The 15,784-nt window shown below is 43.2% G+C and overlaps 1 protein-coding gene across 1 annotated transcript in view; it reads left to right on the top strand.

Annotated features, from left to right (window-relative positions):
• The first annotated feature begins 12,273 nt into the window (after positions 1-12,273).
• Positions 12,274-15,784, top strand: part of tet3 (tet methylcytosine dioxygenase 3) — a 34,453-nt gene continuing 30,942 nt past the window's right edge. Inside the window, exons 1-2 of the mRNA XM_068566457.1 lie at positions 12,274-12,747; positions 13,440-13,499. The gene's annotated coding sequence lies outside the window, so the exon portion shown is untranslated. The remainder of the gene's footprint in view (positions 12,748-13,439; positions 13,500-15,784) is intronic.

Here is a 15,784-nt window from a genome sequence, read left to right as displayed (position 1 = left end):
CTGCAAACCTCTGATAACCTTGTGCTTTGGGGACCCCCATCTGAGAGTTAATGCAGCATCAGAAAACTGTTGGCCGCTATAGTTACTAGACAGTGAAACCACAATTGTTGTTTCTGTTCCGTTTTGACTTTAAACTTTGTATGCAGGGACTTACAACAGGTGCATTTTCTAACTGAACTCTCCATTATATGAACATAAAAGAACATGTTTCAGCAATGATGGGGGGCTCCAACAGACCTACATACACTTGTGTAAAAAAAAGTGTTTGTCTCCTTCCTGATTTCTTATCTTTTTGCATGTTTATCCCACTTAAATGTTTCAGATCATTCAGGTCAATTAAGGTCAGGTTCATGACTTCATAAGAAAGACTGTGAGCAAAAATGGCCTGCATGGCAGAGTTTGAAGACGAAAACCACTGCTGAGCAAAAATAACATGAAAGTTCGTCTCAGTTTTGCCAGAAAACATCTAGATTATCCACAAGACTTTTGGGAAAATACTCTAGATTGACGAGACAAAAGTTGAGCTTTTTGGAAGGTGTGTGTCCCATTACATCTGGCGTAAAAGTAACACAGCATTTCAGAAAAGGAACAGCATCGCAACAATAAAAAATGGTGGTGGTAGTGTGATGGTCTGGGGCCGTTCTGCTGCTGCAGGACCTGGAAGACTTACTGTGGTAAATGAAACCATGAATCCTGCTGTCTACCAAATAATCCTGAAGGAGAATGTCCGGGCCATTTGTTCGTGACCTCAATCTGAAGCGCACTCAGGTTCTGCAGCACGACAATGATCCAAAACACACCAGCAAGTCCACCTCTGAATGGCTTAAGAAAAAAACAATATGAAGACTTTGAAGTGGCCGAGTCAAAGTCCCGACCTGAATCCAATTGAGATGCTGTGGCGTGACCTTAAAAAGGAGGTTCATGCTCGAAAACCCTCCAATGTGGCTGAATTACAACAATTCTGCAAAGATGAGTGGGCCTGGTTTCTGTATCTTGTTTTCCATTGTGTAATGTACGCAGGCACGGCTTTTTAACCATGTCTTCATCCAAACCTCCATTCCTTTCACCTCCACAGTACGACATAACGCCTTTCCTGCAGCCGAGAGTACGAGATCCCGAGGCCGACCCTTACTGTTGTGATGAAAGGCAGCAGAGAGAGCTGACCTCTGTCAGCCGGGGGTCACTGCTCCCCTTCTTCTGAACAGAGCAGCAACCCACATGTGTTCAGGAGGGAGCCGGGGCTTCAGCCCTTAAGATCCTCATAGAGCAAAAAGTCTCTACATCTTTAGTCGCAAACTAAAAACATCTTTTTCTATACCTTAAATAAGGAACGCAGCACCGTAATAGCACTGTAGTAGCAGTTACTGATAGCACTTTGTCGTAGTCTTGATCCTTGTTGTTCTGAGTTTGTACTCATGGTTGAATGCACTTATTGTAAGTCACTTTGAATAAAAGTGTCAGCTAAATTAAATAAAATGTAATGTAGTAATTCCCTTCATGACGTCACAACATCTGGTTCAGACCTCACACAGGAATCTTGATTATAACCCAGTGGTAAACAATCCAGCTGCCAATTTAAAAATGGCAATACAACATCTTAAGAACAGTTTCAAATAGTTCTGTGACCACAATAATTTACTGATGACTTGAACCCCTCCAAAAGATTATCATTCAATCTCTCTCTCTCTCTCTCTCTCTCTCTCTCTCTCTCTCCCCCTCCCCCCCCCCCCCCCCCCCCCCCCCTCATCCCCCCTCCTCCATCCTCCTGCAGCCCCCTCCCCTACCTCCTGCTTCATTGACCAGACATCGCGGCTTTAAGTCAGTTTCTGTCATTATGGTCGAACTTTTTTTCACCCCGTCTTCACTTCGGAGTGGAAATGTGTTTATTTCTTTTGTAGGCGCATTTTTTAGCCCTCATTTTATGTTGTTATGCCGTTTAGGTACTTTGGTTAGATTTGTATAATTTATTTTCATTTTTCAAAGCGGGTTGAAGGCTGCAGCGAGGAGGAATATCGAGGCGTTTAAGGAGCGCACTGTGGTACGTTGTCTCTTTTCCCTGTGACCATTATGCATGAGTTTCCAGCGCAGACATAGAGTCGCTTTTTAAAAAAAAAAATAGTTTGCACAACTTTGAGTTTCTAAATAGTTCAGAAACAATAATAGTTTCTATACTGCATTATTTCGCCATTTGGCCTTTATGTCAAACTGTAAGTGAAGTAATGATGATATTCATGCATGACATAATTCATTAATTCACGAAAACACGAGGACTTTTCTTGGTAGCCATTAAAGATAACCACCGATAGCAAACACCTCTGCGATAGTTCGAGGTTGTCACGTGGATGTAAAGCGAAGTGTGTATTCACGCCTAGTTAAAGTGCTGTTTTTGTCACCTAAAGCAATTACCACCGTGTCCTCGCGCACAGCCCCGATGTGTTTTGTGTATCTTGCTGAAATGACGAGTATCTTAATGTAAATCTAAGGACGCCTGTTAGTTTTTATCTGATTGCTTTTGATCTGTGTGGGCTGGCCGGGCCTCTAGTGCTGTTAATAAGCCCCCCCTGTGGGTAAACCACGTGGGCGTACAGTAAAAGTCACAACAGTGGCAGAGCGGGAGCTCGTACAGTACAGGCGGCAGCCACGCGACGAAACCGTGCGCGCGCTGCTGCCATCCAATGAGAACATTAACGGAATAAAAATAGTAAACATATTTGAGTTTCGAGCCTTTCTTTGTCTTCATTGGTGACATTGGCGATTCACCTAACTTTATGCCATCTTCACTGCAGAAGTGGGCTATCTTAAGTTAGGTCACACTTACACGTTATGCGTAACATTATACAAACAATTAGGCAGTGAGACCAAAGGGCTTTTCTGCTAATGCTAGCTGCATGCACCTTAACGTTAGCTTACTAGCAAATATGTTAAAACATTCATGTTAGCTGGTGCAACACTTTTGGTTTCATCCCAGCAGTTTGTGGAGATTATTTGTTTTGAATAAGTCTCTTTTGTTATTTTATTTTTTAATTTTTGCAGATGGCCTGAAAGCAGAGTAACCACAAACATTAGCAACAGTTAGTTCTACTGCAAAATAAACCAATTTGTGATTTTCCCTTCTTGAAAGGGTGCAAGGCTTACATTTGTAAAGGGTTCATGTTAACTTAAAATCCATATTAATGCAGCCCAGGGTGTAATATTAAAGTAAATGAAAGCCTTCATATTTTTATATTGGAGTTTGCCCTCTGCGTTGCTGATAACAAAAACATAATTCCTCTTTAGTGCAGGCTGGGAAACCAGGCAGTAGTGAAGAAACATGAGGGTTTTCTCAGCACAATTCACTTTATTGACGGTTGACTGCAATGTGTGACCATAAGACAAAAGGGACTGTCCCTGGCATCGACTTATAACCCCCCACTCTTTTATTCAGGGAGACATAAGCCTCCCGTCCATGTGGGGTCTGCCATTAAAACACTATCTTCTCAAACTGCTCACGTCGGCCTGTGTGGCTATGAGCCAACTGCATGCACAGCACTGACAGCTGTGTTTGGAAACCAGACAGTATCCAGACAGCAATCAGGGGCGTCACACTGAAGGCAAAGCATCTAGTATTATCAAACGCTACACAGCCATTTAAGTACATGCAGGACTGTGAAGTGACATATATGACAAGATAGTATTTGGTATATCTGATAAATGTTATTCAGTAAACTATATTAGTCCATCGTGTGAGTTTTTAAATTTGCGTCATCTTTGTTTCTTACTTGATTTTATTACCCTTTCTTTTTGTAATGGACACATGAAGCGTTTTCTCTATAATTGCCTCCAATCTTAATCACATAGGTTTAGAAAAAGGTCTATGGAACGTTTTTACCGTGAGGCCTGAAGTGGACAAAGATATGCATATTTAACCAGGCCTAAAAACCAACCAAATGTATTTGATAGGTATAATCTAAATAAGCAAACAATGTAGACATCTGCCATTAAAGTCACTCTTCCATGGAGACAAAGGCTATGGTGCACGGTCACACCGGGAAGTGGCGCAGAACCCCTTGAGAGATCTCCTCACAAGAGAAGATTTGTGTGGATACCAAGAGGAAAACGCAATTGGCATTGCTTCTCATTTTGCAGGGTCGCAAGTTCTCTTTATTTCCTCAATTGGCAATATGAAGAAGTTTTGCAGTTGGTCATTTTTGCTTAGTAAGGAGACGTGTATTCTAATTTGTGTAGTTTTTAAAAAGATTTAATATGGAATACACTTACTCATGATGTATGAATACTTTATTATTTAGCATTGATTAAAACGTTTTAGTTGATTCCCCTTTGTCTTTACAGACCGCCATGACTCTCCAGGCTCCAGCTACGCTACCCAGACTGTGGTGGATCATTTACCATCCCAAAGGGTAGCTGGGAAAGATGTTCACCATACAGCAAGTTACAACCAGGATTCTCCAGGGCCACCCGGAGAACCAAGAACACAATATATTAATTTAGCAGTTCCTGGAGGGCTCAGACTAAAAGACAAGACACAGCTAACGTTTTTGGTAACAGCCTACAGAGTCAAATGGATCGGGGCCTTCTTCAGCTGTTTTTAAGATCTAGATAGACAAAGTCAATAGCACAGACTGATCTGAGACAAGTTATCTACCTGCCAAACTTAGTTTTTAGGACCAGACAAACTTGCAGCAATTACAGACACATTTTCGTTGTATGGTGGATGGTGTTTTTTTTTTTTAAAGTCTCCCTGTATTTGTGTTTTTAAATCTTCATAATTAAGATACGCAATAGACATAGGTTAGGACAGTCACGATGCCCAGGCCAAGGGAAGGGCCTGGTCCGCCACCCAAAGACATTTTTACATTATCCATGGACGCGGAGGATGCTCAGTTTCTCCACTTGCAAAAGAAATCCTCAGAGAAGACGTCTCCTCTCAGCAAATATATTGAGACTGAACACCAGCAAGCGGGGCTTTTCTCTCTGCCCCCCTTCAATGACTCCCTGGACACCGCTGCTGACCTCCAGAAAAAAAGGAGGAAGAAATGTGGGAACTGCACTCCCTGCCTCCGCAAAGAGAACTGCGGGAGCTGCCCAAACTGTCTGAACCGCAAGACGGGCAAGCAGATCTGCAAGCTGCGCAAATGTGATCAGCTGAAGAGGAGACGGGACGAGTGGGAGGTGAGCGTGGTCCTGATACGTTTATCGTGCAATCGTATTACATGTGTTGTTAATAAGAGTGATATATTGGTGTTAGTATATCAAAAGCATTAAGTACATGTGTGTCAAGGTATTTTTGGAGACACTGGAGGTTTTCTTCTCAGTAGTAGCACCTTCTGCTTTTAGTCAGCTGGTTGTGGTCATAGTGCCAGAAAACTAGAGGAGAGCTGGGTGTGTATTCATTCCTTTCAGCCACCTGCAGCAGTTCTTTCATTACGAATGATTACAGAAGTCATAAACACATAGTTTGAGATGTCCTTTCAGAAAGATAGCACAAAGCTTTGTCACTGCTGGTGCTACTAATTGCATTCCTTATCTGTCAAGTCTTGACCTGTTTGTCCTCAGGCTGGGTTTAGAGGACTTGTCAATAGCACGTGCCATTTATGCAAAGTGTGTATATAGCATTTACTTAAATGGCAAATCACTTGTACTTGGAGTTGGGGTCTTAAACTCCCAATTTAACTTTTTACATTTGCAGTTTAATGTTTTTTTTCTCCTCAGCTTCTACATGTTAACATTAACTACTGTTTAACCAAGGAGCCAAAACGTATGGAAGAGATTGGCCAACTAAATATATTCATCTCCTGCACTATAGTATCGTAAAGTATTGTAGAGTATACAATGATGCGACTGTGTGTTTTACACACATGACTAAACAATAACTACATAACTGCTAAAACAAATAGTATATTAGAAGATCAAATTATAAAGCATGTCGACTATTAAAAGTTACTTTTAAAAAGATGACCAAAGCAGCTTTATTGTCACTGAACCGGCTTCTGGAGTTACACTTGTTTGATTACGATTACAGGTTGAATGTATTCTGTCGCAAACACTCACAGCATGAAGGCAACATGCTTTTAGTGATATTTGTAGACAGTTTAGTAGTTTAGTAAACAGTAAACACTGTGAAGCATTGTGGAAGTGTTTTTTTGTTGTTGATGGGACTGACAAAAAGAAACACGTATGTTGCGAATTGAAAGATGTTTCTTTCAGAGCTGAAAGGACTTATCATTTAATCGATTTATCAATTGTGAAACAAAACTACTGAAACAATCCATTTATAATTTTTTAAGCATAAAAGGCAAACATTCTCAAGTTCCAGCTTCTTCAGTGATAGTTTTCTACTTTTCTTGTTTTAAATACATAGTTAACTGAGTATCTTTGGCTTTAAGACTAGAAAAATGTCTATGTTTCACAGTTGTTTGACACATTACAGATCAAACAAAAAATTGTCAAATCATGAAAATAGTCTATCAGTTACCTCACCTTTATCTTGGTTTATCCTGGGCTTGTTTGAGTGCTGCCACTAATCTATGTGTATATTTGGAAGGTGTTTGAGTTTACACATTCTCCAACCTATGAGGATGTCCCAAACAGAGTTGCAGCTGTGTTATAAAGCTCGTAGTGAGGCTGTCCCCACACAACGTTAGATATCAAGAGGGGCACCCACTTTACCTCATACATCTCAATTGGATGTGGTTAATGGAGTATTGGCTTGTTGTGCATGTGTGCTGAGGATACAGATGTGTAACCTTCTAATCGTGGTTATAGATCCAACTTACATATTGCCCTCAAGATAAAGCGGTGTAAAAGTTGTAGTCTGTTTGGACAGACCGTGAGTGCACAGTGTTTGTGTATTTTGCGTGGCTGAGAGACCGTGAGCGTTTCCAAACGGCAGCAGCGGAGAATTCCTGCAGTTGCCTGGGCTTTGTCCTTTGACCTTTGAGGCTTTGAATGAGGGTGGGGGTTAACCTTAGGCCAGTTTGTATTTGTGTGGGTGTGGGTGTGCGAAGATAGAGGAAGAGTGTTTTTTTTTTTTAAGTGTGCACTTATGTGTTAATAGAAGTGCACGTGTGTGTGTGTGTGTGTGTGTGTGTGTGTGGTTTTGTGTGTTTGTATGTGAATCAGCGTCTTAAAGGCGGGGGATGGGCTGTGAAGTCAGAAAGGAGGACAGAAAGATTGGAGGAGGAGAAGCGGGAAAAACCAGACTTGCTTCCAAAGCATGACCAAGAACGCTGACTGCTCCTCCGAGAGCAGTTAGCCAGCAAAACAAGCACATGGCCAATGTTTCTGTTCACAACATTCCCATACTTACCAACTTGTATCACATGATTCGATCTTTCTTTGTAACGCCAAGATCTAAAATGGGTAGGAGCAGTTGTATTAAAATGTATAGGGGTTGTGAGAGTTTATTTAAGAGACAATACTAAGACCAATCTTTATGAAATTAAACACATTTGCCAAAACAATTGTAACCGTTTAAGCACAGCAATTTCAATGCTAAAATAATTGTCATTGTCTGTCTAGCGAAGAAGATGCGTATGCGTCGGAAACACATATAGACTACGACAACACTGCAGTAAAATGCTGCTTCATTTGAAAGATAATCATATTTACATTTTTTGCATACGTGTGTGGAATCCTTTCAAAAAGGTAAATCGATTCATATTAAGAGCTTCTCGTATCAAAGTAGTATTGATCAAGTAAACACAAGGTGCAGATTATAGTCAGGAAGCTGCATCTGGTCCATTCGTGTTAGGAGTGTAGCATTAGCAGGGTCAGCGTTGGTGATAAAATACCAGTAACTGACCGACTCGTCGTTGTGTTCAATTAGCAATATCAGAACTTGTTATGAAATGATTTGATTTTTCGACGCCTTCCCTCCTGCTTAGCATTCCCAGAAGTGAAGATCAGAGATGCAGAAGACTTCGCAGAGAGGGACATGGCATGTTGGTGTTGAAGGGTAGGGCTAAAGTCTAGGAAAAGGCCCACAGTTTGTTTAGCCACAAACAGGAAATCAGTGTTTCCAACAGTGTTGTTGAGGCCTGTTTCTTCAGTGCCAGCAACCACACATCTCTTGCAAAATGTGAATAGTTTATCGTAACACAATTTCGGTATGAAATTAACAAAAACTAATTGTATTTGTTGCTTATGGGACAGAAAGTTGGGCCTAGGTTACTATTTGGTGGCCCGAGGCTCTCTTGTTGTTGAGTGGTAATAGAAGTTTACAGCCTCCATATTTCAAAATCCCCGACCTCTGAGGGAACTCTACCTCTATTCAACCAAAACGTTTCCCCTCAATTTCATTCTTGAATCGGCATACGGCCACTTATGGCCGTTCAAGAGATGCTGGGATAGTTGTTTCAAGCTAGCTGTGGTTTGTCAGATTTAAGGAAAACTTAGTTTAACCCATCTTTTTGAGTTTTCCAAATAGTCTGACTATAGAACACAACATATACTCAACGGATTGGCACAAAGGTTTGCACAGACATTTATGGTGCCCAGAGGACGAATGCTATGGACTTTGGTGTTCCTCTGACTGTTCCTGTAGCACTAGTGATGTTCACATGTCTGGTTTTGAGTGAAATGTCTTCAAAACTATTGTATGGTTTAGCATGAAATTTAGTACAGACATTGACAGGATGATTTGTGTATTTATTTATCCTCTGCACTTTACCTAGCCCCATCAAATCTTTCTATGTGTATGCTTTGGTTTATGACCAAACACCTACAAAACTAAAGACATTCCTGTCCTCCTACCTTTCGTTTAGTGCAAAATGAACAAATGTTAGCATGCTGACAGTGTCCTGCTTATAGTATTGAAGCAACAAAGGAACTGATGAAATTTCATTGCAGTCATCACATGTTGCTCCGTCAGATAAATAACCTAAATGTAACATGGGCAAAAAGGCATTTTACCTCATTCTTTGTCAGTATGTTTCACTAGATCTGTTTCATCATGCAGTCATACACTGCCTGGCCAAAAAAAAGTTACTACCTGGATTTAACTAAGCAAATAGGTTCGAGCCTCTTATTGGATAATCAGGTCTAGGTTCAGCAACAGTTTGTGCTCAAAAAATAAAGTCAGCTGACTACCTAAATGTACTGAATGACCAGGTTATTCCATCAATGGATTGTTTCTTCCCTGATGGCAATGCCGGGATTCATCGGGCTCAAATTGTGAAAGAGTGGTTCAGGGAACATAAGTCATCATTTTCACACATGGAGTCCAGACCTTAGCCCCGTTGAGAATCTTTGGGATGTGCTGCAGAAGGCTTTGTGCAGCAGTCAGACTCTACCATCATCAATACAAGATCTTGGTGAAAAATGAATGCAATACTGGATGGAAATCAATCTTGTGACATTGCAGAAGCTTATCGAAACAATGCCACAGCGAATGCGTGCCGTAATCAGATCTAAAGGCGGTCCAACAAAATTCTAGTGTGTGTGACCTTTTTTTGGTGGTGACTTTTTTTTGGCCAGGCGGTGTATTTCTAATTGATCATAGATTTCAAAAATCAATGAAGGTGGGCAGTGAAGCAAAGGTTAGAATTGGACCGAGTTATTTGGATACAGAATGATCATAATGGAGCTTCTCCCAGACCACGGCCTCCGTGTGGCCTCCCCACTGCCTCTGACACTGTACTGGTATTTGATTAGTTATTGTTACAGAACGACAACTATCTTCAGCTTCATTCCAAAATACCAAATCTGTCCAACAAAGATTTGTAATCCTCCACTATTGACAATGGTGAGTGTTGCAGCCTCTGGAGACGTTCAGTATCTTCTCTCCATAAGCTCTCAGTGTCCCTCAATCAATCCATCCGTTAACATCCCTCCCCCACAGATCTGTGCTCTCTGACCTGTATGCATACAGCAGCTGAGTCCCTTATTGCCTGGCAACCATATCCTCCGTCTTCTCCCATGACCTCGGCTCACTGTTGTAAATATAAGCAACAACATAACCTCGGCTGTTAGAAATATACATGACTATGCACTTCAGTTCAACAGACTGAATATGACCATGAAATATGTGTTTTACATTCACATACACTTTTCTTTCTTAATAGCCAGATTGAGATTCCACGCAGACAAGATGAGTTTTCTGTCCGGGTTCAGGAATCAGGTCTGTAATTGTTCATGTGAATAATATAGAAGGGTGGGGTTACCCCAACGATGTGCAGTGCAGTATAAAGAGCGCGGAAGACTGGCTTAATCAATTAGACTAAATAGTTTACACAGCACACTTCTCCCGCAGCACATCCATCCTCCTGAATCCAAATGCACATTTCTACAACACGCCATCAGAGCGGCTACAGTGAGCTCCTCTCTGGTGTCATACATAGTGAGTGTTTGTGTGTGGGGTTGGTTAGTTTGCAGCTCTGGGGAGACTCTTGTTGAATATCAGTATGAGTAGTATTTGTAAATGAAATGAGGTTGAATAAGTGCTAATAGTTGGGTAGATAGGATTTGCGTGTGTGAGGGAATACGTGCTGAGGGAATAATAGTTGTGAATGTCTGAATGAGGAAAGGGTTGATTGACTGAGCGATGTGTTCGATTCTGTTTTTTCCTCCTGATTTTGCTTTTTTTCCTTCTCTCTACTCGTAGTATTACTGCTGCCTTTGCTCAAACGTTTACGGAGGCTACAATGTCCGTACGACGACCGCTTCAAGTCCTACGACTGCCCCGGCCACCTGTAACGAAGCACATAGCAGCCGAGCGGGCGCTCGTGCTTACCGGCTTACCCTAAACACGCCTCTGCTCGCACATAAACACACACACACTCGCACACATTCATACACACACGTGCCCCATCTGACGTCAGCAGAGGGGATTTCCCAAGCCATACGAGAGCGTCAGACAGACACCACAAATGCTGTGTCACTGTGTAGCTGCCTCGCCTCACCGCGCCACACTTCAGCTCCCGCTCTCTTTTCGATTCTCTCTCCGTTTCTGTGCCTTTCGCTGTCTGTCCATTTCGCCTCCATCCGCGGTGTCTTGGCCAGCCCGCAGGAACTTTCGTTGACTTTGTCCTGTCTTGCGGCGGTTACTAATTCAGCTGCCATATGCACTTGGGCAAGTCTTCGCTGCTTTTTAAAAAAATCTAAGTCTTAATTAGGTTTTCAAAACCTCGCCTTTCAGAAAAGCTGTTAATTTAAAAAAAATTGAAGAAAAATGAGAAACACGTCGAGGCAGCGGAACCCGGTTGCCGTTTTGGACAAAACCATTTCTCTCTGGCTTTCGTGGTTATGTTCAGCACTGAAGCGCTGATGTCTGGTTTGAAAAGGTACGAGCTGCAGATCTCGACCACTCAGGATGTAAACATGATGAACCAAAACATGCTCGGCATTTCATTCCGGCAGGTTAGATTTAGTTTTTGCACGTGCTTTGGAGGTAGAGGGTTACCACACAGAAACATGATTAAGGCTGATGATTTGTGATCTTATCTGTCAATAGGACATGTTCTTGGCACTTGGCAGTATCGGTGCTCATGTTTAGTGTCTTCACTTGCTTTGAGTCAGTGTGTTGGGCTTTGCTGTGTAATTGTGCAGCTTCACTGTCAGTGGTTGTGAGGCTGTTTGAAAGGGTGTGTGTGTGCATGTGCGCACGTGTGTGTGTGTGTGTAGTCCAGTCCAGTTATTGCAGGCAGCCCTGACACAGATGGTGCTCAGTGATACCACATACCAGAGGCATTGTTTAGGGAAGGCTAGTTCGAGGAGATAATTGACAGGCATAGAGAGCACCCATCCCCCCCAACACATATACACCTCCCGTCCACCTTCACTACGTCCCTTTTATGGTGCTGCACACACACACGCGCGCACACACACACACACACACACACACACACACACACACACACACACACACACACACACATATATACCCTTTCTCTTTTTATTTTAACCTCTCTTTACTAGCTCCAATTTCTCTTCTCTCTCGCTCTCTCTCTCTCTCTCTCTCGCTCTCTCTCCCTCTCTCTCTCTCTCTCTCCCCCTCTCTCTCTCTCTCTCTCTCTCTCTCTCTCTCTCTCTCTCTCTCTTCCCCTCGCCACCCTCCTTCTATTTCACCCTAGCAGCAGAGCCCAGGCCGGCGTCTGATTGGTGGACGGACTGCCTTTGTGTGCTATCTCTAGCGTGACGTATCTCCGGCAAGCTCTGTGTGTGTGTTTGTGTGTGTACATTTGTACATTAGTGTATTTGTTTGAAGAAAGCGAGGGGGAGTAGGTGGTTTACGGTGCATTTACATCATGTATGCAGAAGGAAGGAAGAAAAAGAACTGAACGAGTGGGAGGAAGGAGTGATAGTGATCACAGAAAAGAAAAAATCCCTTGCGTGTGTGTGTGTGAGCATGTGTGCGGTAGACCTATTGGCATACTCGCAGGAGAGAGGGAGGGGGTAGAGCAAGAGAGCAAGCGACATAGGGAGAGAGAGAGAACGAACGAGAGAGAGAGAGAGAGAGAGAGAGAGAGAGAGAGAGAGAGAGAGAGAGAGAGAGAGCGAGAGAGAGAGAGAACGTGCGTACGAGGGCTCATGTAAAACCAGATTAAAAACACAAGATGGCTTCCTGAATGGGCAGCTGGAACACAGACGAGAGAGAGAGACCGAGAAAGAAGAGTGGAGAGGTAGAGAGAGAGAAAGAGCGTGCGAGAAGAAAGGGATAGAGGTGAGGACAAGAGGAAGCCTGAGTCTTCTGATGGGGATTCGACCAGCGGACGGAGGAGTACAAACCAAGGAAGCTCAGAGGCTTAGAGGGTAAATATTCATCACTCCAGACTATTTTAGGATTGATAGGTGGGTGGGTTGGGGGAGTGGAGGGGGAGAGATTAGGTTGGCGGGACTGGGGAACAGCTCGAGACAAAACACATCATTTAACATTGAGACATCCAGGGCCATGTAGACAAGGGGGACATGCTGTGCCAAATTAGAGGATTGTTTTATATAGTCAGCTGTGCTTTGATGAACCATTTCTATCTATTGCATCTTACTCTCAGCTAACATATTCACTGACACCTGTGCATGTTTTGCCAATTCACCCTTTAAAAAACTGGGTTATGCAGCCTTGTCTCATGCATATATTAGGAAGGCTGCGCCAGATCGGTATACAGCCATTACATAATTCTATAATTGAAATTGAATCTGGCTTTGCTGTCTCTCATTCTCTGTCCCAGCAGTAGAGGGAAGTGCCGGCTCACCGGTTGAACACAAATTAAAGAAAAAGGCATTTGTGTGCATGGCTGCTGTTTGATGGTTGTTGAGGATGGCAGGAATGATGAAGAAATTGTGTGTGAACAGGCATACAAAGGGTGGTCCTACTGTCCTTAATGACAAGTCTTTTTGAAAAGGCCCTTGTCGCATTATTCTATTGATTGTTATTCTCACCCCCTCCCATCTCTCTCTGTCTCCCTCCCGCTCCCCCTCTCTTGTTCTGTTGAATGGCTGTACAGGTGGAATATTTTGAAGACAACCAACGAGGCTGCTTGGGAAACCCTGAACTGGCAGCTAAGGTAAGAAAGGGCATTGGGTTTGTGTCTCTGTTTGTTGTACGCGTGTGTCACATCATCTCTGCCATCTATTTGTAATCTCTGTCAATGTTGCTTTGATTCTCATCTGTAGGATCAGTGCAGTGAGGCTCTTATGAGGTGTAATTGAAGCGGTTGATCAACGACCAGGTCCATGACTCTTTCCGTCTGTCTGTCTGCACGTGCATTTTTATAACACCTCAACGTGCTGTTAAATTTGTCATGTGTATGTACTTGCGTGAATAGGTTGAAGCATCATTACCTATTTCACAGAAAAGGCTGTGATTGTCACCGTTGTGTCGCTAGGTTGTCACTACCGGCGAACACACAAGCTCATTATATTAGCCTTCATACCATCGCGGGGTGGAATAAAGGTGTATTAGACGTCTCGAGGCAACTGCCTTCCCTTCCGAGTTGCCCAGCTTGAAAGCTGGCGATATCAAACTTCGGCTTTATTTTCAAGCCGTAGTGAGCTGAGTGCCACAGAGAGGAAGTGGCGGCATTCTCAGTTTAAAGCGCCCCACGCTGCCCGCTGATTGGTGCCAGAGCCAAGCATGTGTAGATACAAGCGACCAGGGAGAGGAGGAGGGAGGAGAAAGAGGAGGAAGCCTTTGCGCTGGCTCGGGAGCCAGGGGGGCCGTCCTTCTTCTCCTAGGTTCTGGAGTCAAATGAGGTAAAGGGAGTAAAAGTTAGTGGGTCACGCATGCGTACGTGTTCGATTGTCGGGCGTAGTAACCTGTGGCGTGTGGCCAGTGAGAGCTGCTGTTGTACAGCTTGCCGAGTCGGGGCACGCTTGTGTATTTATGTGAAAAGGAAGTTTGAGCGGCGAGCCGTCATAGAGAAAAGATTTATTGAGCACCGAATACGCTGTTGTCTGAGTTATAACAATGGTGTGATGCCCGCTTCATGTTGATGAAAGAAGGCTGTGATTTGACTGGCCAGCACAAACACGGCAAAATCTTTCAATGTCGTAAACCAAGACGTGTGGAAGTGTCAAGATATGACTCAATGACATTTATGCCAGCCGATACATGCAGCGGTGTCTCTACAGTGATGAAATATACGTTAGTTAATCAGTTTCAAATAGTATGAATGGGTTCAGCCTAGTGACACACTGTGACTTACCTTTAAGCCTGCTCTAATCCCATCCATGTGTAGACAGTCTCTTTATCTGCAAGAGACATACGACCATCTGGGAAGTTAAAGGGGAAAAAAATCCCTCAACTGTCCATTTGTGGTAAAAGCTATAGTTTGTGTGCTCTGCCTTTGTGGCCTTCCAGAGCTCCTCTTTGGTGAAGGTCCTGGTCCTTGACGTCACGTCTATCTTGTGTGACGGGCGCTATTCTTGACACAAGTCGTCAAAGCGCCATCTCGAAGATGTGGGAACATATAAACATTCGGTGACAGTAGACATGGTTCAAAGTCAGGCTGCACTTGCAATCGTTTATGTTCAGTTCTGCTGTTCAGGAAGCAGAATTAAGTGTTTACCACAACAGGTTACAAGACAGACAGACTGCACTCGCGTGATCCTTTTTTCCACGCCCGTGCACAGGATTTCCTCTCTCTACATGAGATGAACTTCTCACGGTACAACGGTGGGAAAGAGTCAAAAGCAGAGCAGAAACAGTGAAACCTTGCGCGGCAGCAGATGGAGCGTTTGTTAATCATCTGTTTAGGCTCGCATGGAATCCCCAGCCGCATACGCAAAGGGTTAACACTGACCTAGTTTCCGTGGCAACACTGGATGTCTGATGACATCATTGCTTTAATTTTAACTCAAGTCCGGCCTCCAAGGTTGATCACATGACCAACGAGCGGCCACCGCATGTCTGTAAGTGTGTGTATATGTGTAGTAAGTGACTCGGTATGTAGCACAGACTCAGGAAGTGGAGAGTTTGACATCACCTGTTCCATTCAGCGCTGGCTTTCGATGTATTTACTGCTGTGTAAGGTTTCCACTCCGTCAGTACCGAACGGCAGCTTTGTTTCCATGTGCCTTGACAGGAACTAGTGATCTAATGGCTGATTAAAATGTGAGTAAACCGTGACATATAGTCAACAATTATATCAGTGTTCAGGGTTTTGGGTCTCAAGATGCACAGATCTTCCTTTTGATCTTTGAGTCATGTGGTCATGACGCCGCTTTCGTCTTGACTGTAACTCAAATTGTGTTAGTTGTTGAAAGACACATCTTATTTTCCTATAATACTGATTGTTTAAAGATACTGGATTCTAATTAAAGTTTTTTGTAATAGAAATATATGAACAAA

Source organism: Clinocottus analis, unplaced genomic scaffold (assembly GCF_023055335.1).
Source record: "Clinocottus analis isolate CAN_PGR_092001 unplaced genomic scaffold, fCliAna1.0.p SCAF_7, whole genome shotgun sequence".
In the NCBI taxonomy this organism is placed as follows: Eukaryota; Metazoa; Chordata; class Actinopteri; order Perciformes; family Cottidae; genus Clinocottus; species Clinocottus analis.
Note: the sequence above shows the minus strand (reverse complement) of the source record. Positions and strands in the feature narration are given on the sequence as shown.